This window comes from Tursiops truncatus, chromosome 15 (genome assembly GCF_011762595.2).
Source record: "Tursiops truncatus isolate mTurTru1 chromosome 15, mTurTru1.mat.Y, whole genome shotgun sequence".
Taxonomy (NCBI): Eukaryota; Metazoa; Chordata; class Mammalia; order Artiodactyla; family Delphinidae; genus Tursiops; species Tursiops truncatus.
The window spans coordinates 14,410,274-14,430,195 of record NC_047048.1 but is presented as its reverse complement, the minus strand read 5'-3'; the positions used below and the strand labels follow the sequence as shown (position 1 = coordinate 14,430,195).

Genomic DNA, 19,922 nt, shown 5'->3' with positions numbered 1-19,922 from the left:
TAACTCAAGAACTTTTAAAATCCTAAAATCCGTGTGAAGCGATGGGATTCATTAGTTTCTCAGGCAGCCTCATTCCCTACGGGATGGAACCTCCACTGGCCCAAACACCGCTCTGCCGCAGCCTTTGCCACCGCCTCCCATTCCAAGCTAAGAATGGGCAGTGTCACCCTCAGGCTACTCCTAGTGGGATCCCGGTAGCAGGGGTTGAGGAAAAGACAAGGAAAACACCCGCTTCTCCGCTGGCTCCCGAACGCTCCAGGTCAGCGCCCCGGGGCCAGCGTCGAAGCCGCCTCCTTCCCTTCGCCCTACGGCTCTGTCGGTGCCGTCATCCACGCCAGCCTCGCACCCCCTCTCCACCCAAGGCAGACTCGGACTGACACCCTCATCCTCCCGGCGGCGCGCAGAGGCCCCGGAAGTGACGTCCGTGCGTGCGTGGCGTGCGCGCGCGGCGCCGGGGGCGGGGCTGCGAGAGGGAGGGCCGGCGTGAGGGCGGGTTGTGACTAGCACCCGGACCTACTCCAGCGACGCGGGGAGAGCGGCGGTCTGGACGTCGGTGGAGCAGCAGGTGAGGTACGGGGCGGATGGACGGGGGCCCAGGGTGGCGTCGGGGCAGTGGGGCGGCGGCGCCGTACCGGTGACGGTTACTGGGTCATTGGTTCGGGCTGTACACCCGGTTGGGGCCGTCTCGCACCGGTGCCTCCTGCCGCCCTCCGGCTCAGCCCGGGGCCCGGCGGCGCGGCCCTGGCCGGTCCCAGGCCGTCGCCGGCCCCCCTCATCCTCTGCGTGCTCGGCCTGCCCGTTTCGGGCGCTCGTCGCCAACTTCTCCGAGGCCCGGCCCAGCTCCGACGGGCAGACACGTATCGTTTCCTGGCCGCCGCCTGCCACCCGTCCACCCATCGCGGGATGGCTGTGCTCCAGCCGGCTCCCTCCTCACTGTCCAGTCGGCGGAGTGCCGAGGGACACCTGTAGTGGTGACCGGGCAGGTCGTGCCCCGAGTCCCTCGGGGACCTGTCGCAGCCCGGCTTGGGCAGGGGCGCCGGGACCTCAGGGACCCGCGTCGGTCTCGGGGAGGGAAAGGTCCTGGAGGTGGGAGGATGCTCTCGCAGCGCGGGGACTGGAAGACTGGTCCTAACTTTCGCCCCGTGGTTGAGGGCGAAGTTGTGGGCCTGGGGTTAGGAGCAGAAGTCCCTGCTTCCGAATCGTCTCGGAGGAGAGCAGAGGTGATGCCCATCACGGAAGTTTAGTCGACAGGGTGGAAGGACTCAGGCGCTTCAGAGAATAGGTCAGAGCCTGCTGGTGGTGTCTCAGCGCTGGTGACCAAGCCCTGTGGTTGGGAAATGTGTCATTGGGCGCCGGGACTCGCCTAGCAGAGAGATTAGATGTGAAAATTTGTCAGGATGAGTTCACAGCATCACTGGGGAATAGTTTTTTTTGGGGGGGGGATCTGAAGAGTTTTGTTTGTTTGAGTTCAAAAAATAGTTGTACCTGTTTTCTCAGTAACTCTAAAACTGCAAAACAAACCCCCCAAAATCTATCAAGGTTACTAATTAAAATAGTTGTACCAAGAAAGCTTGCTGGAGTTGCAAGGAGATTTGATTTTACTTAATCCCTTTAATGATAAATAATGTTAATTTTAAGAGTTACTGGTTCTTAGGTGGAAGATTAAGGTGTTCAAGTATTTGAATTTTTATTGACCTTCCAAGCAATCATTTTCTTCTCTCTAAAAGTTAGCCACTTCAGGAGAGAGGGACAGCGAGGATACTCGCCATGCAGTGTGGTGAGCAGCAGAGCCCAGAGGGGGGACACCCCAGGTGTCTTGAGGGACTGCAGGGCGTGGAGGGTGGAGGAAGGTACCAGGGAATATTTCTGGAAGTGTCTTGAAGAATGAGTAACATTCAGCCTAACAAGGTGGGGTGAGAATTTTAGAGGTAGTGGGAATGTGGACGTGGGGCAACTAAAGGAGAAGAGGCCAGCAACTCCCAGGAGGTGGTTTTTGAAAAGTGAAAAAATGCAGGCAGAGGCGGGTGGCAGATAGGGGCAGAGATGCAGGAGATTCTTGGGCGTTTCTCTGATGGTGACAGAACCAGGGAAGGGTTTTAAGGAGGGTTATTTGCCTGCTTAACACACGGGCTGCTATGTGGCTGATGAGGATTGTGCCCTGTATAGTGCTTGATTATGTGCTAGCTTGTATTTTAATCGTTTCTGCTTGTTAAATGTTTGAATTGATTTTTTTTTTTTTTTTTTTTTGCGGTACCCGGGCCTCTCCCTGTTGTGGCCTCTCCCGTTGTGGAGCACAGGCTCCGGACGCGACGTGCAGGCTCAGTGGCCATGGCTCACGGGCCTAGCCGCTCCGCGGCATGTGGGATCTTCCCGGACCGGGGCACGAACCCGTGTCCCCTGCATTGGCAGGCGGACTCTCAACCACTGCACCACCCGGGAAGCCCTGAATTGAATTTTATATTCATTTACTAATTGTTTGTATGAGAGTGTGTGACCCTGCTTATTTGTAAACTTCTATAAACAGGAATTCTGCTTTTATCTCTTTGCATCTCAATCCAAGTCAGGCATTCATGAGTGTTCCATCAGGACGATGAGCAATCATTGATTTCTGATGTTGATTTTCAGTGAAAAAAAGACTTGACCGGTACTTATTTTAATATCTATGTATAGAAGAACTAAGGTCTTGTTTCATTTACTCTTCTCAATCTTTGGCTAGAGACATAGAATTTCTGTGTTGACAATGTGAGTTTAATTTTTGGCACATGTGTTTATATTGGTTGCAAAGTAAACATCTCTAGCAGAGATGACCCATCCCTAAAATATAGGAGATACCTATGTGACATAACATACCTGTCTATTCTGTGAGGTAGAATAGAAATGCTCTTAAGTAGCTTCTTAACCCAGCAATAAAGTTGTCACCCTAAAAAAAAGTTTCACAATAGAGGCCAAACATTTTGAAAGTCATATTAAATGTTCATTTCTGTCATAAAGCATTGTAGGAACATAATGTATGTTGTTTCACATGACTGAAAGGCCTTGAAATAATCTAGACTATTGTTCGTTGAATAAACACTTAGGAGAAACAACGATTGACTCATCTTTATCCCACATAATATTATGTGGCTCTTACTTTATCTGTTTGTTATTTAGATAAAGCTCCTAAAATGCTTTAAGAAAAGGCTATACTTTATGGTGCTGCTTTCAAGTTACCCTGGGAGATTCCTGTTGTTGATGAAGTTACTGTTGTTGGGGCAGGCAGTGTAATTTTTATTGTGTAGTAAAACAGTTTTTCAAGTCTCTGGTAGCATAGCTCACTTGTTTGTGGTCACTAGGAGGGTGAAGGACTATAATTATAATCAATTAATTAGATAAATTTGTAGTTAGAAGTTATGATCAGAATGCTAAGTATGAGTTCATGATAGGGTAAAATTTTACCCACTAAGAGAATATTAAGCTTTTTGTTTTGCTCAGATGACAGCAATAAGATTACTGAAATCCCTGAAGCAAGAATGTAGCAAGAGCATTTGGGGCTTTAAATTCTGTGCTGTCTCCCAGTAAGGAATGGTTGGCAGCATCCCCTGTGCTAGGCACAGGGCAACTCAGAAGGAGCTGTACAAAAATTTTATAAATCATTTTTGAAGCTAGCCTATTCAGTTCTCGTTCAGAATAAATACTCAAATGCAACTGCATTTGTGGTGATTTCGTCTGTATTTTAAAAATAAAAATGACTTTTGGGGGATTTTTACATGGGATATATTTACAAGTTTCTGTGTGCTCCACAGTTAAAAATACATAATGAAAGTGTTTTATTTTGGTAGTTCCTCTGTTGTTAGAATTTCCTAATTTTAAATACAAAGTTTGCTACAACACTTTCTTTTTTTTCTTTTGGAGCACAAGAAAGATAATGCCTCTAGAAATTGAACTCGTAACATGTTTGTTAATGGAAGAAAATATCTTCCTATTGTGCTATACTGTTTTTTAAGTGGAGCATACCATTTACTTATATCACCTCTTGTTCCAGAAAGGATTCATAGTGACTTACAAAGATACAAACAACATGCTGTTTGGTAACAGACAGAAATAAAGGGGTGATGGATTTAGGACTGTGGGAGAAAAATTAAGATGGAAACAGAAATGAGATCTGTACACAAAGTAGCACTGAAGTCTTAAGTATTTGTTAGAGGGCCACAAATTTGACTCTGCTTTTTAGTAGCCAGTTCAGAAAGAAATGTAATCAGTTACATGGTTCAGTGACCATAAGATAAAAGACCAGTTTCTCCTTTGGATTCCCAAAGATGCCTTGTATTGAGAAACTCCTCAACTACATCCTTAAGTATAAATACAGCAAAATTCCTCATTGCCTCACTGTGTAGGGTGACGACGTAAGATCAAAACATAATTCAATAAAAACAGTTCTGGTGTTGGCAAAATAATGTGGACTAAGCACTTAGCTCTGTAGACTGATTTAATTTAAGGATCTGTTTTACATTATCTAGATAAGTAGATGGGGATCACACATTTTTCAAGTTACCTTTCATAAATGTTTTGTTTCTCAGTGGAGCTTTTGTTATTAATTTATCAGCAGTGGTGCTTCCCAACAAGGTCCTTAAGTACATACATTTTTTGTGTTGTTGGTTAATCACAGAGCCATATTTTTAGCAGGCATGCTTTATCGTGGGGGATATGAAAATGGAGGAGACTGACAAATATTTAAGTAAAAGTCACTTCACCTCCACACTCAGATGGGCTGAAGGAATATCAGTGAATACCAAGATTCATTTCTGGAAGTAGGTTTGGGGTGTTAGCTCCAGCACAGAGAGCATTGGCTTGAAAAGTCCAGGCATGTAATTAATTAATTAATATTAATTATTTTATTTATTTATTTTTGGCTGTGTTGGGTCTTTGTTGCTGTGCATGGGCTTTCTCTAGTTGCGGTGAGCAGGGGCTGCTCTTCATTGCGGTGGCTTCTCTTATTGCGGAGCATGGGCTCTAGGCGCGCAGGCTTCAGTTGTTGTGGCACATGGGCTCAGTAGTTGTGGCTCGCGGGCTCTAGAGCTCAGGCTCAGTAGTTGTGGCGCACGGGCTTAGTTGCTCTACAGCATGTGAGATTTTCCCTGGCCAGGGCTCGAACCTGTGTCCCTTGCATTGGCAGGCGGATTCTTAACCACTGCGCCACCAGGGAAGCCCTGTAATTTATTTTTAAGAAGGGAACAGATCCACTTATCTTAGATGTAGTGTCCAGTAAATTAATGTATCTGTATTTTGCTCAAGCTAAATAAAAAGTTGACCTTTTAAGTAATTAGTTAGAACTTATCAAGTGCTAGCATGGGCCAGGCATGCTAATAATAAGCTCTTTACATGCATTATCTCAATGTTGTCATCTTCCTTTATTCCCTTTCTTAAAAGAAAAATATAAAGAAATGTGGTTCGCAGCAGTAACTTGTTCCAGGTCATACAAGAGGTGATGGAGATTTGAACTCAGGTAGTCTGACAGACTCAGTGGTCTGCACATATGACTTTATACTGCTTGAGGTGGACTAGACTGGGCCCACAGATAGGGCTAGACCATACAGTTAATAGAGGTAAACCCACTGGCCAGTATTAGAACCCACCACTGCAGAAGGGCCTTGAACAGTTCTGAATCTTCCATCCAGAAGATGAGCTGAGAGCTACAAGTTCAGGGCATTTGGCCATAGTTTATAAAGCTGGGAAACATACATCTTCTAGGCATCTATCAGGGTTAGAAAAGTGGGAATATTATTTTATGTGTTTGTTTGCATCTGAAATGCATGTATTTTTTCTTTCTATTTGTTACAAATTTGTCTCATCAGATCAGGAAAACCACAGTGATATAGTTTTAAAGATAGTGTGCCATTCTGGAAAGAGAGGTCTATATTTATATTTTAGAGTAAAACTTTAGCTGGTGATCTCACTGCTATGATTTGGGATGAATTTAGGTTATGCCTCTGTAGTGACATTGCTAGGTGTATATGTTCTTAAATCTTATTCCATGTTTTATTAGGAATTGTATTGCATTAGAGTTGTACAGATAAGTAAACCATTATTTATTGTGAGTTTTCATATGAGACTATTCCAGGTTATGCCAGATTATTTTATTTTGAAGTATTGTAATATAGTTCCTACAGTATATTGTAAATTGTGACCTAGCCTACAAAACTAAAGAGTAGAGAACATCCTTATTCATCCTTAATTAGTAAACAGTGGGTGGAACTGTCCTTGCCTAAATATAGTTATGTAATGTAGTGTTTCCTTAATTGCATTTCCACAGAGCTTTTGTCATTGTTAAATAGGTTCCTGAAAAATTAGGTAGGCTAGTGACTTGAGTTTTGAATAGGATATTATAAGAAGAATACAAATTAAAAATGTGAAAACAAACAAACAAAAAATAGGCCAATGAAACAGAATGTCTAAAATCCATTATAATTAGTGTCTCAGGAAGTAATATGCTTGGCTTTTACTTAGCAAATTGGATTATGTATTTGTGTAAATTAATTAGCCTTTGCAGTTGGGGTTGTAGTGTGATAAGTGTGTAGATTTCATTTGTGGTCTCAAATGTTGTATAGTTATGAATGGACACATCTTAAATATCATTTATAAGGAATAATCAGATGGCAAAGTATTTTTATACGACATGCTAGCTGCTGATACCTTTACAAAGCATCATGTGATGTTACCTGCGCCAGGAAATAGAGTGGCTGATGAGAGACAAAATTGAAATTAAGTCCTTTGAATATCAACTGTATGAAGTAGACACCACTTTCTCCCAAGAGCCTACTTTCATTTTATTTTATTTTATTTTTTATTGGCGTATTGTTGATTTACAATGTTGTGTTAGTTTCAGGTGTACAGCAAAGTGAATCAGTTATACATATACGTATATCCACTGTTTTTCAGATTCTTTTCCCATACAGCCCATGACAGAGTATTAAGTAGAGTCCCCTGTGCTATACAGTAAGTAGGTCCTTATTAGTTATCTATTTTATATATAGTAGTGTGTATATGTCAATCCCAATCCCCCAATTTATCCCTCCCCCCGGTAACCATAAGTTTGTTTTCTACATCTGTGACTCTGTTTCTGTTTTGTAAATAAGTTCTTTTCAAGAGCCTACTTTTATTCTTGCACATATTTGAGAACAAATTGCAGCAGATTTTCTTGTTGTTGTTACCCATAAGAGGTTGTAACCTATTTCCCTAAAGAAGAATTTTTGCCTTTTCAGTATGTTGGTCTAATGACTGACCCCCCCCATATAAATAAATAAATAAATAAATATATATATATATATATATATATAATCTCAACTTATTTCTTACAAAATAATGCTTGAGAAATAAGTTGAGGTTCTTTTGAAGTTTAAAGTTCTTAGATTCTGACAGAAAAACTGACTAGGAGGTTGGATTTTAGTCCAATCACTTCCAGCTCCAAACACCACCAATAATGGTTATAATGGTGAGTCTGCCGTTTAAGTAAATGTAATACAAAGATTTCAATTTCAGTCTTCAGTGAACGCTTCAGCTGTGTTTGGAGGAGAACAATCTGAGTACTGAAAAATACGTAAAATTTTTTTTTCTTTTTCTGAGTGTTTCATTTCAGGAAGTCTAGTTTTTATAGTCATGAATTTTAGTGGCTTTACCAAACTACCTAGTCTAGTAAACACTACATCACCCCAGAATATCTTCTGATCTTTATTAATGTGTATGTTTTTGTTGTCTAAATCTGTCTACCTGTTATTTCTTGATTTTAAAGTTTTAATATTTTGTGTAAGCATTTCAGAACTCACCATAAGGTACATATGTGAGTTTTATTGTATTGCAAAGAAGTCCGGTATTTAAGCTCTATGTTACTGTGTAGTTCTACCCTTCTTTGAGCTGCTATAGATTTCTTAAACAGAATTGGTTTCAGCCAGTGTATTCTTCTTAGCTCCCAGCGATGACTAATTTCTAACCGGTTGGCTCACATTAGAATTTTCTTGGTGGATTAACACTGTTATCCTTAATTCATTAGTAGTGCTTTTTGCCTTAAAGTCTACTTTGTGTGATACCAGTATAGCTCTACTTGCTTTCTCTTGATAAATGTTGCATGCTATATATATCTTCTTCCATCCTTATACTTTCCAACTTTCTTTGTCACTGAAAGCACCATGAAGTTAGATTTAGTTTTTTTTTCTTTAGTCTGACAATTTTAGTCTTTAAATTAGAATCATTAGTCCATTTAATGTAATTGTCACTATATTTGGTATTATATCTACCATCTTCTTTTTGACTCACCTGCTTTGTTCCTTTTTCCTTTTTTTAACCTCTTTTTGGATTATTTATTATTCAATTATTATTTAATTTTTCCTCTCTAGTAACTTCTTAGTTATACATTCTTTTATTCTTTTGTGGTTACAATAGAGATTATAGCATACACCCTTGACTTCTTATAGTCTAATACAAATTATAACTTTTTTTTTTTTTTTTTTTTGGCTGCACTGGGTCTTTGTTGCTGTGTGGGGGCTTTATCTAGTTGCAGTGAGCAAGGGCTGCTCTTCCCTGCGGTGCATGGGCTTCTCATTTCGGTGTCTTCTCTTTGTTGCGGAGCACAGACTCTAGGCACGTGGGCTTCAGTAGTTGCAGCACGCGGGCTCAGTAGTTGTGGCTCACAGGCTCTAGAGTGCAGGTTCAGTAGCTGTGGTGCATTGGCTTAGTTGCTCTGCGGCATGTGGGATCTTCCCAGGCCAGGGCTTGAACCCGTGTCCCCTGTGTTGGCAGGCAGATTCTTAACCACTTCACCACCAGGGAGGCCCCAAATTATAACTTTTATCACTTCTTCAATAATGCTAGAACTTTATTTATTTTTTTAATTTTATTTTTTGGCCATGCCAGGAGGCATGTGGGATCTTAGTTCCCCCACCAGCGATCGAACCCAGGCCCCCTGCATTGGAAGTGCAGAGTCTTAACCACTGCCCTAGAACTTTAGATACTAACTCCATTTGTCTTTTTCCTGTATTTTTGTGTTACTCTGTTTTATCCATTTTAATTCGACATATATTTGAAGACCCATAAGAAATTATTGTTTTTGAATAATCAATATTCATGTATATTTCCTTACATATTTACTCTTTGCATTGCTCTTTATCCCTTCCTGTATTTTTGTTTCTGTTTGGGATAGGATAATTTCCTTTCCATCTAAAGAGTTCCCTCTGGTATTTCTTCTAATACAAGCCTGCCTATAATGAACTCTTTCATTTGTTGTTTGTCTGAAAAATATCTTTATTTTGCCTTCATTTTTAAAGGAAATAATCACTGAGCACCGCATTCTAGGTGGAAATTTATTTTCTTTCAGCACTTTTCTTTTTTTTTTTTTTTTTTGCGGTACGCGGGCCTCTCACTGTTGTGGCCTCTCGCGTTGCAGAGCACAGGCTCCGGACGCTCAGGCTCAGCGGCCATGGCTCACGGGCCCAGCTGCTCCGCGGCATGTGGGATCTTCCTGGACCGGGGCACGAACCCGTGTCCCCTGCATCGGCAGGCGGACTCTCAACCACTGCGCCACCAGGGAAGCCCTCTTTCAGCACTTTTAAGGTGTCATTCCATTGTCTTTTTTTTTTAATTAATTAATTTATTTATCTTGGTTGCGTTGGATCTTCGTTGCTGTGCACAGGCTTTCTCTAGTTGTGGCGAGCGGGGGTTACTCTTCATTGCAGTGCACAGGTTTCTCACTCCTGTGGCTTCTCTTGTTGCGAAGCACAGGCTCTAGGCGCACGGACTTCAGTAGTTGTGGCACATGGGCTCAGTAGTTGTGGCTTGCAGGCTCTAGAGCGCAGGCTCAGTAGTTGTGGTGCACAGGCTTAGTTGCTCCGCGGCATGTGGGATCCCGGACCAGGGCTAGAACCCGTGTCTCCTGCATTGGCAGGTGGATTCTTAACCACTGTGCCATCAGGGAAGTCTCTCCATTGTCTTTTGTCTTTTATTATTTCTTTTGAGAATTTAGCTGTTAGTTTTATTGTTGCTCTTAAGAAAGTAATGTGTCTTTTTTCCACTGGTTACTTTTTTTTTTTTTTTTGCAGTACGTGGGCCTCTCACTGTTGTGGCCTCTCCCCTTGAGGAGCACAGGCTCCGGACACGTAGGCTTAGTGGCCATAGCTCACGGGCCTAGCCGCTCCGCGGCATGTGGGATCTTCCCAGACTGGGGCATGAACCTGTGTCCCCTGCATCGGCAGGCGGACTTTCAACCACTGCGCCACCAGGGAAGCCCATCCACTGGTTACTTTTAAGAGTTTTTTATTGTTTCTTTTGAGAATTTAGCTGTTAGTTTTATTGTTGCTCTTAAGAAAGTAATGTATCTTTTTTCCACTGGTTACATTTAAGAGTTTCTTTGTTTTTGATGATCAGCCGTTTAATTATGCTGTGTCTTTGTATGGTTTTCTTTGTCTTTATTCTGCTTGGGGTTCACAGAGTTTCTTAAATTTATGGGTTGTCTTCATCAATTTGGAAACCTTCATTCTTTCCTCTTAATATTACTTCTGACCTAATTACTCTCTCCTCTCCTTTTGGGACTCCAGTTACACACCTGGTAGACTTTTTCACAGTGTTCCTCATTCCCTTTTACGTTCCCACCTGCCCTTGTATTTTCTGTTAGTTTTTATCTCTGCTTCAGTATGGTTATATTTTATTGACTTGGGTTCTAGTTACTAATCCTCTCTTCTACTGTGTCTGACCTGCTCTTAAGTCTACCCTTTGAATTCTTTTAGTTAATATACTTTTCAGATCTAGAATTTCAGTTTGATTCTTATAGATTCCAATTCTCAGTTGCAGTTCTTCATTTTATATGTTGTTTCCTCTTACTTCCCCTGTTTTTTGAAATAGGAAATTTAAATAGCCATCATTATTTAAAAGTCTTTCTGTTAACTTCAATGTCTGGATTATCTGAGCATCTGTTTCTATCTATTTTTTCCTTTTGGTTTTCAGTTATATGAATGCTGAGCGTTATGAATAAAATGAAGCTCCAGATGATGCTGTTCTTTTTCAGAGGAAATCCTCCCTCCCTTTTGCTAGCCAGGTAGAGTAGGGGCTCATCACCTAATCCTATTAGGGACTGAGTTGTTGGTTGAGGTTGTGTTGCCGGTTTGGTAAGGCAGTGTTTCCCTCTAGTTTGGCTTTAATGCTAGCAAGTAGCCAGGCATCCAGGGCTTCCAACTGATAGTTTTGTGAATTCACAGGGGTCCCTCCTCCTTGTATCTTCTGTACTGTAATTTTTGTCTCCTGAGAACAATGAGATTGTTGAAAATTCTACTCTTGATTTTCAGAGGCTTTTAGTTTTGTTTTGAAGCCTTCTTTGTGCAACTGCAGAATTTAGTAAATGTCTTCAGCGGAAAGCCAGCCTTTTGTTAGGCCCAGTTCTTCAACTCTCCTCTTTCACTGGGATCTTGACTCCTTGAGTCTTGCTTTTCACCTCTTCCAAAAGCTCTCATGGTTCCTCTGCTGAAGGGAAGTCTGGATTCTCGGCTTTTTGCCCCAGAATCGGCAAATGCACTTGGGGGAAAAGTGGCTGCAGAATGTCATTTTGTTTCTCTACAGTTCCTCTCTTTTTCCAGAACCTAGACCCTTCTAGTCTTGGTTGCTTCAGCTGCTTTCTCATGCCTTTAAACATTGATTTTTAAAATGTATCTGGCAGGCTTCCCTGGTGGCGCAGTGGTTGAGCGTCCACCTGCCGATGCAGGGGACACGGGTTCGTGCCCCGGTCCGGGAAGATCCCACATGCCGCGGAGCGGCTAGGCCCGTGAGCCATGGCCTCTGAGCCTGCGCGTCCAGAGCCTGTGCTCCACGATGGGAGAGGCCACGGCAGTGAGAGGCCCGCGTACCGCAAAAAAAAAAAAAAAAAAATGTATCTGGCTTTCCTAATTCTCAGCAGGAGTGTTGGTGTGCCTCAAGCTACTCAGTCATATTCAGAAAAGAGAGTTTCCTGCTAGGAATGAAGTTATAAGAAGAAATTAATCTTTTAGTAATTGTGGTGCTTACTTTATAGCAGTGGTTCTCAAAGAGTAGCTCCTAGCTGCATCACCTGGAAACCTGTTAGAAATGCAAATTCTCAGGCCTTACCTACCCCAGACCTCCTGTATCAGCAAGTCTGGGTTGGGGCCCCGTACTGTGTATTTTAACAAGTCTTCCAGGTGACACTTATGCATGCTAAAATTTGAGAACCATGGCTTTATAAGCAAGTCATTTAGCTGTTTAAGTTTCTTTTCCTACCTCCTACGCCCCAGAGAGTATATAAGGGTGTTAAAACCAAAACTTAGCTGAGTAAATTTGAAGAGCTAATTGGCTTTATCAAGTGATTCATGAATCAGGCAGCATCTCATCTGGCAAACAGAGATACTCTGAGGGGTTACACAACATGGAAGACTTTTATAGGGAGGAGGGGGGACAGGAAAGGAAGTCATCAGCAAGGAAAAAATGAAAGTTCATTGGAAGCAAGTAAAAGTTCAGGTGACGCCAGCTTCTCATTGGCTGAACTATGGCATTTTCTGTTGGCTAGGCTGGTTGCTGGGAAAGAAGGAAGTCTTTCTCTTGCTGACGTAGTAAAGTAGTGTACTTCCTGTTTGGGAGTGCAAGGTACATCTTTTCCTGTTGGAGTCAGTAACTGACCTCTTTCTCTTTGGGTAATTGATGGCTTCCTGTTTGGGGTAACTGAGGTAGAGGATGATGAGTGTAGTGGTAGGGCGTGAGAGCTCCCTTTCCAGGCCTTCCCGTCACCAGTTCTAGTCGAGATTTTCTTTTTTTAATTTTCACAAGGGACAAAAGTGAAAGAAAACTGTCTCTGCAGGTACTTTGTCAGTCTCCTGAATAAATCATTTAATACATTTAGAAGATACCTATTGAGTATGCATTCTGTTCCTGGCACTGTGTTGTCTACGAACATGGAGTGGACAAGTAAGCAAGTAATTGTAATAAAACATGAGTATTATAATAGATGTATTTATAAAATGCTATAGAAGCCAGAGAGATGGAATTATTCTGAGGGTGGGGAGGGGGCATTTGACGTTATTTGAATAGGTGGGATTTGAAGGCAGACAAACAGAAGTGTATTCTAGGCTTGTTCATACATAAGATGACCATGTACTTTATTATCGAAAGCAGGTCACTTTTGAGAACCAAAGGGATGCTTTTATACCAGGACAACAGGCATAAGCCAGGACTGTTCTCATTAACTGAGATATATGATCCTCCTGTTTGTAAAGAGCATGTAATGCTGTGAATCCACAGTTCTGTCAACTGGTGGAAAACTCATTTCTTTAAATTATTTCTAGAATTTACCACAATTCTTGTTGGATGGTTTATTGTTTCCTAGGGCTGCTGTAACAAATTACCACAAACTAGGTTCTTAAAACAACAGAAATTAATATTTTTGGAGTTCTGGAGGCTAGAAGTCTGAAATCAAGGTGTCAGCAGGGCCATGCTCTCTGAAGGCTGTAGGGAAGATAATTGCTGGCAGTCCTTGGAGTTCTTGGCTTGTAGCTTCATCCTTCCAGTCTCTGCTTCTGTGGCCACACGGCCTCTATGTGTCTCTGGGTCTCTCAGGGCCTTCTTATGAGGACACTAGTCATTCAATTTAGGGCCCACCCTAATCCAGTATGACTTCATTTTAACTAATTACATCTGCAAAGACCTTATTTCCACATCAGGTCACATTTACAATATTGGGGTCCAACCTATCTTTTGGGAGGACACAATTCAACCTAAAACAGATGGGATGGTTTTAGTAGCTTTTGAAAGTTTCTGCAGATGGGATGGTTTTAGTAGCTTTTGAAAGTTTTTGCCGTTTAATTTTTTGTTATGCACAAGGCACTTCTCAAAAACTTAGAATATACTACTAATATTTATTGGATTGAACCCTCTAACAAGTCTGAATAAATACATTTCTGTCCAGGCAATTGCTTTTTATATTTCTCTTATCTCATAGATATGTGTATGTCTAGCCCAGCCACAGCAACTGGCTAAGGTTGAAATGGCTGCAGCAAAGCTAAAACTAAGCTGTAAGTTTGCAGAAACAAAACCAAAAACCTTTGATCATTGAAACCACCTTATATATTGCAGTTTGCTGTTACTTTAAGTTAAGAGACATAATTTTTGGTCAGTTACTTATTGAATAAATAGACCAGTTGAGGAATTGGCTGTTTCTACGGAAGAGAGAGGGTAGAGCATGGTAGAAATAGACTCGAGCAGCCAGGTTGTTTTGCATGTAATTTTGAGTTATTTGCCTGGGGAATGGCATGCTCCGATTGGAGTCATAATTTCACTTTGATGAAGAGGGTGTGACATAATACAATAGAAGATTGTTGTCTAGAATTCATTCCTTAAGAATGTTGCTCTGCTGGCTCTGCTCATTCCAGCAGCATAAACTCTACATTATATTCCATGGGTTTGATTATCATTTGGAATTATTTGGGCAGGCTAGTGTTTGGATACTTTGTATTGTTATATTTAACATTGGAACTCTGCCACTGATTATCTGTGTGACATTCACATTCATTTTGGAGGCAATGTATTTAACGCTATGAAAGTCAGTGAAACCTGGATACAGTCTTTGATTAAAACTATAGTATCGGGGCTTCCCTGGTGGCGCAGTGGTTGAGAGTCCGCCTGCCGATGCAGGGGACATGGGTTCGTGCCCCAGTCTGGGAAGATCCCACATGCCGCGGAGCGGCTGGACCCGTGAGCCATGGCCACTGAGCCTGAGCGTCCGGAGCCTGTGCTTCACAACGGGAGAGGCCACAACAGTGAGAGGCCTGCGTACCGCAAAAAAAAAACAAAGAAACCCCAAAAAACTATAGTATCTTAACATACACAGCCAAAGGCTAAAAGATAACATAAAAAGAGCACCTATAAAAAGAAAAAAGATGTCATAGAAAAGTGAGCAAAGAACAGGAACAGTTTAATTCTCCAAAGAAAATATGCTAATGGCCAATAAATATCTATAAAGATGGTCAATTTAAGGACATGGGTATTAAAACAAGAAATGCTTCTTTTTTTGCCTTTCAGATTGGCAAAAATTAAAGACTAATAATGCAGTTTTTATGAGTTTGTGGGAAAGTGGATCACTGTAGGTGGGAATGTAAATAGGTATAACCTTTTTGTGAGGCCAATTTGGTGATATAAATCAGAGTTCACAAGGCACAAACCCTCTGACATTCTATGTCTGTTCCCAGGAAGCTATTTCCGTTTTGTGAATGGTCGGCTCATATCCTTATACTGCATACCAGAGTTTTACAAATCTTATTAGTGTAATTTCTAAATATGGTAAAACACTCTCGTCCTGTTTACTTAAAATATTCTGCCTAGTCTCTTATTTGCCTTTCTATTTTGGTTCTAAGTGGGGCCTTTTAAAAACTAGGTAGAAGTTTCAATGTACTTATTCAAATCGGTTTCCTTTCTGATTTCTCCTGCAGCCTGTGAGCTTAGATAGCCCTCACCTCTTTAGAAGTTTCATAAATACTTAATTTTAGTCCTTTCTATTTTTTCATTAGTCTTTTAAAAACTTTAACTCTTTAAGATTCCTGTTTAAGATTCCTGTAATTAATTTGGGGGGTACCAGATTGCTGACCAGTTATCCCTGCATTGTTTATTGAAAGTTCTTCCCTTCTCCTCCTTCCTCTAATAATAAATTATTTTATGTATTAGCAATTCATTTGGGGGTTAATCCATTCTGAAGTGATTTGCCAGTTCTTTTGCTAAGTTCACACTATTTTAACTAGTTTGCAGAAAATTAAAGTTCAGTAAATTAAGAGGTTTTTTGTTTTTTTTGTTTTTTTTTTTTTTTTGCGGTACGCGGGCCTCTCACCGTTGTGGCCTCTCCCATTGTGGAGCACAGGCTCTGGATGCACAGGCCCAGTGGCCATGGCTCACGGGCCCAGCCGCTCCGCAACACGCAGGATCCTCCCGGACTGGGGCACGAACCTGTGCCCCCTGCATTGGCAGGAGGACTCTCAACCACTGCGCCACGAGGGAAGCCCAATTTAGAGTATTTTTTAAAATTCTTGCCTGTTTATTATTGCTGATAAAATATGGAATAATTTTGTCAAGTTCCAAAAAAGTCTTCTGGAATTTTTTTTGTCATTTATAGTAAACTTAAAAATTTTGAAACATTTGCCATTTATAAAATATTTAACTTTCTCATACTGTGCCCTGGTATGTGTTGCCAACTATTTAAGCCGTCTTTATATCTCAGTATTTTTATGTAGATGACATAATTTTCTTATTAAAATAGTACCTAGATGTTTTTACATTTCGATACTATTGGGAATGAGATCGATCTCTATATATCCTAACTTCTTATTGTCAGGCTATTGTAAGAATTTCATAGATTTCATGTACACATATTTAGCTTGTTTCATATAAATATAAATTCTTTTATGAAATTCAGTAATTTTAAAATTAATTAATTCCTCAGTGTTCATAGTGCTTTAATTTCTTCTTTCAGGCCTTCTAGGTATATAGTCACATCTTCCATACTTGACAGTCAGCTCTATGAGGACTGAAACTTTATTATTACTTAAATTTGTATCCTAAGTGCCTGTCATGTAATGTAAATCAGTATATAAATATTTGTTGAATAAATGAATGAGATCATGATGAGTAGAGAAAGCACTATGAAAATATAGTGACTGCCTCTGGGTGATGTTTTATTTTCTACTTATGTCTCAGGTTTTTTAGAGTAACCATCTTTTTTTTTTTTTTTTTAGAGTAACCATCTTTTACTTCTATAACTGGAAAAAGAACAAATTTAAGGGAAAAAGCTTAACTTTAAATTCTATTTCTTAACTGAGGTTCAAGGATAGTTTATCATTTTAGTAGAGTTGATTGGATGTTTTCTGTAAATCCCAGGTGTGTTGCCCAGAGGAATGATCTATGAGGACATTACATCAAACCTAAGAATAGGAAGCAGGACTCTTACAAGGAAGATAGTGGGAAGCTACTCAAATCTACAAAGTATTTTTTGTTTTTTGTTTTATGAAATGAACGTGGTTTGCATGCAGAGCCTTAAGGAATAACATACACAGCTCTGTGGGCTTTGTGCTCCTCTGGCCCTTTTTAGGGTACCTAGCCCTGAGGCAGAATTCACAGGAATCTCAGCTATCTCAGCAACAGAGATCATTTTTACTCTGTCCTCCCTAATGTGAGTGGGCCAATTGAATTATGCAATCTTTGTACCCAGGTTGCTCAGTAAAAGACTACTTACTGGAGTGCAGAGCTCAAATAGGAGCTGGGTGTGGCCCCTCTGACGTCCCCCACTGGGTGCAGTAGTGATGGTAGTTGCCTCTGGATTGTGGCTAGTGATAGATCTTTCTGCCTGGGAAAGACGGAATTGAGTCTCAGAATTGATTCCCCCATGTTTCTCCCTAACTGAGGAGGGTATGGTGTCTATATACTCTGATGTCTAATCTGGATGTGCTGACTGTACCTGCTTTGCCTCACCAAAACAGCTTCATCATCACTGCATAGCCTTTCAAATCAGGGCGTGTACTTTTTTTTTGGTTGCTCACTTTGTTTTCCATACTTAGGAACAGAAATGATCTGAGTGATATGTACAACTGTCTGATACATGTTAATTCAATCATAGGTGTTTTTATTTAATCAATTTTAAGTGGAATTTTTAAAAAACACTTTTAGTTTGAAATTACAGATTAACAGGAAGTTGCAAAGATAATACAGAAAGGTCCTGTGTACTCTTCACCTAGTTTGCCCAATGGCTATGTCTTATGTTAACTATAGTATAATGTCAAAACCAATAAGTTGACATCTCTACAATGTGTATTATAGTTCTGTGCCACTTTATCACATATGTAGATTCCTGTAGCCACCAACATAGTCAAGGTACAGAACTATTGCCACTAAGATCTCCCTTTTACCACCCCTTTATAATCACGTCCTGTCGGCAGACCCCAAGACTGCCCCCAGGTCTGGTAATTCGCTAGAAGGGCTCGCAGAACTCATGTACTCCTGGCTGTGTTTTATTACAGTGAAAGGATATTAAACAGGATCAGTGAAGGAAAACAGTGCATTGAGCAGAATTTGGAGGATACCAAGCATGAGTTTCCAAGAGTCTTCTCCCAGTGGAGTTGACAGGGTGCATTTAATCCCTCAGCAACAAACTCTAGCAACATGTGTGAAGTGTTTTCTGTTGGGGAAGTTCACTTAAGCCTAAGATTCCAGGGTTTTTATTGGAGGCTGGTCACATAGGCACAAGCACCCTCATGATTGACCCCCCCTGCCCAAGAAGGAAAGCAGTATTCACCATACATCACACAGTCTGCACAAACTGTCTAGACAAGTTGGTACAGTGTGGATCAAGACTCCAAGCATACAAAACACCCTTATCAATTAGTACATAAAGATACTCTTAAGACCTCAGTTCCCAGGAGCTGGCCAGGAGTCAGCCACAGAAGCAGGCCCTTCTGAAAACGAGAATGTGCACAATTTGAGCAACTCAGGCCTGCTTGGTTAACTCTTCCTGGATATGGAGAAACAATTCTGGGCCCACAGTGGAGGTGAGGGTTGGGCAGCTTGGGGTAGGTACTGCTTTAGATAGAGTGGCCAGGGAAGGCCTTTCTGAATGTATGACATGAAAGCCGAGACCTAAATGAGGAGAGGGAAATCAGCATATAAATAGCAAGGGTCCCAGCATTTAGGCATTAGAACACTTGTGCAAAGGCCCCCAAAAGAGAGAAATTGAAAGGAGGCCTATATTAGTTTTCTGTTGTTGCCATAGCAAGTTACCACAAACTTATCAGCTTAAAACAACACCCAGAGTATTGTAAGTATTGTTAAGTCAGCACTCCTGGCCAGCTCAGCCAGGTACTCTGTTAAGGCTCTCAAGAGGTCCAAATTAAGATGTCATCCAATCTGGGCTCTTATTTGGAGGCTATGGGGAGAATCTGCTTCCAGACATACTTAAATGTTGGCAGAATTGAGTTTAATGAAGTTATGCAAGTGAGGTCTTCATTTCTTTGCTGGCTGTCAGCCAGGGGTCATTCTCAGCTTCTAGAAGCCACCCACATTTCTTACATTTCTCCACCTTCAAAGCCAGCAATGGTTCTTTGAATCTCTTTGACTTCCCATTCTGCCCTCCTCTTCTGCTTTATATTTTAAAAACAATTTTATTGAGGTATAATTCACGTACCATAGAATTCACCCATTTAAAGGGCACAATTCAGGACTTCCCTGGTGGCGCAGTGGTTAAGAATCCACCTGCCAATACAGGGGACACAGGTTTGAGCCCTGGTCCGGGAAGATCCCACATGCCACAGAGCAGCTAAGCCCGTGCACCAGAACTACTGAGCCTGCGCTCTAGAGCCTGCGTGCCGCAACTACTGAGCCCACGTGCCACAACTACTGAAGCCCCCGTGCCTAGAGCCTGTGCTCCACCACAAGAGAAGCCACCGCAATGAGAAGCCTGCGCACCGCAGGGAAGAGTAGCCCCCGCTTGCTGCAACTAGAGAAAGCCCATGCATAGCAACAAAGACCCAACGCAGCCAAAAATATTAAAAAAAAAAATCATTTGAGGAACCATCAGATGGTTTCCAAAAGCATCTGCACCATTTTACATTCCCATCAGCAATGTATGAGTGCTTCAGTTTCTCCACATCTTTGTCAACACTTGTTATTATCTGACTTTTTTTTGGGCGGGCTGTGTTGGGTCTTCGTTGCTGCATGTGGGCTTTCTCTAGTGGTGAGCGGGGGCTACACTTTGTGGCAGTTGCACGGGCTTCTCACTGTAGTGGCTTGTCTTGTTGCGGAGCACGGGCTCTAGGCACGTGGGCTTCAGTAGTTGTGGCGCATGGGCTCAAGTAGTTGTGGCTCGCGGGTTCTAGAGTGCAAGCTCAGTAGTTGTGGCACACAGGCTTAGTTGCTCCGTGGCATGTGGGATC

At 41.7% G+C, this 19,922-nt stretch overlaps 1 protein-coding gene across 10 annotated transcripts in view; it reads left to right on the top strand.

Annotated features, from left to right (window-relative positions):
* Positions 1-19,922, top strand: part of RABGEF1 (RAB guanine nucleotide exchange factor 1) — an 88,203-nt gene that overhangs the window by 23,990 nt on the left and 44,291 nt on the right. Inside the window, exon 1 of one of the 10 annotated variants that reach the window (XM_019921915.3) lies at positions 455-565. The exons of 8 other annotated variants lie outside the window; for them this stretch is intronic. The gene's annotated coding sequence lies outside the window, so the exon portion shown is untranslated. Of the gene's footprint in view, positions 1-454; positions 571-19,922 lie in introns of those variants that run through there. One more of the 10 variants, XM_019921913.3, reaches the window with a different exon arrangement.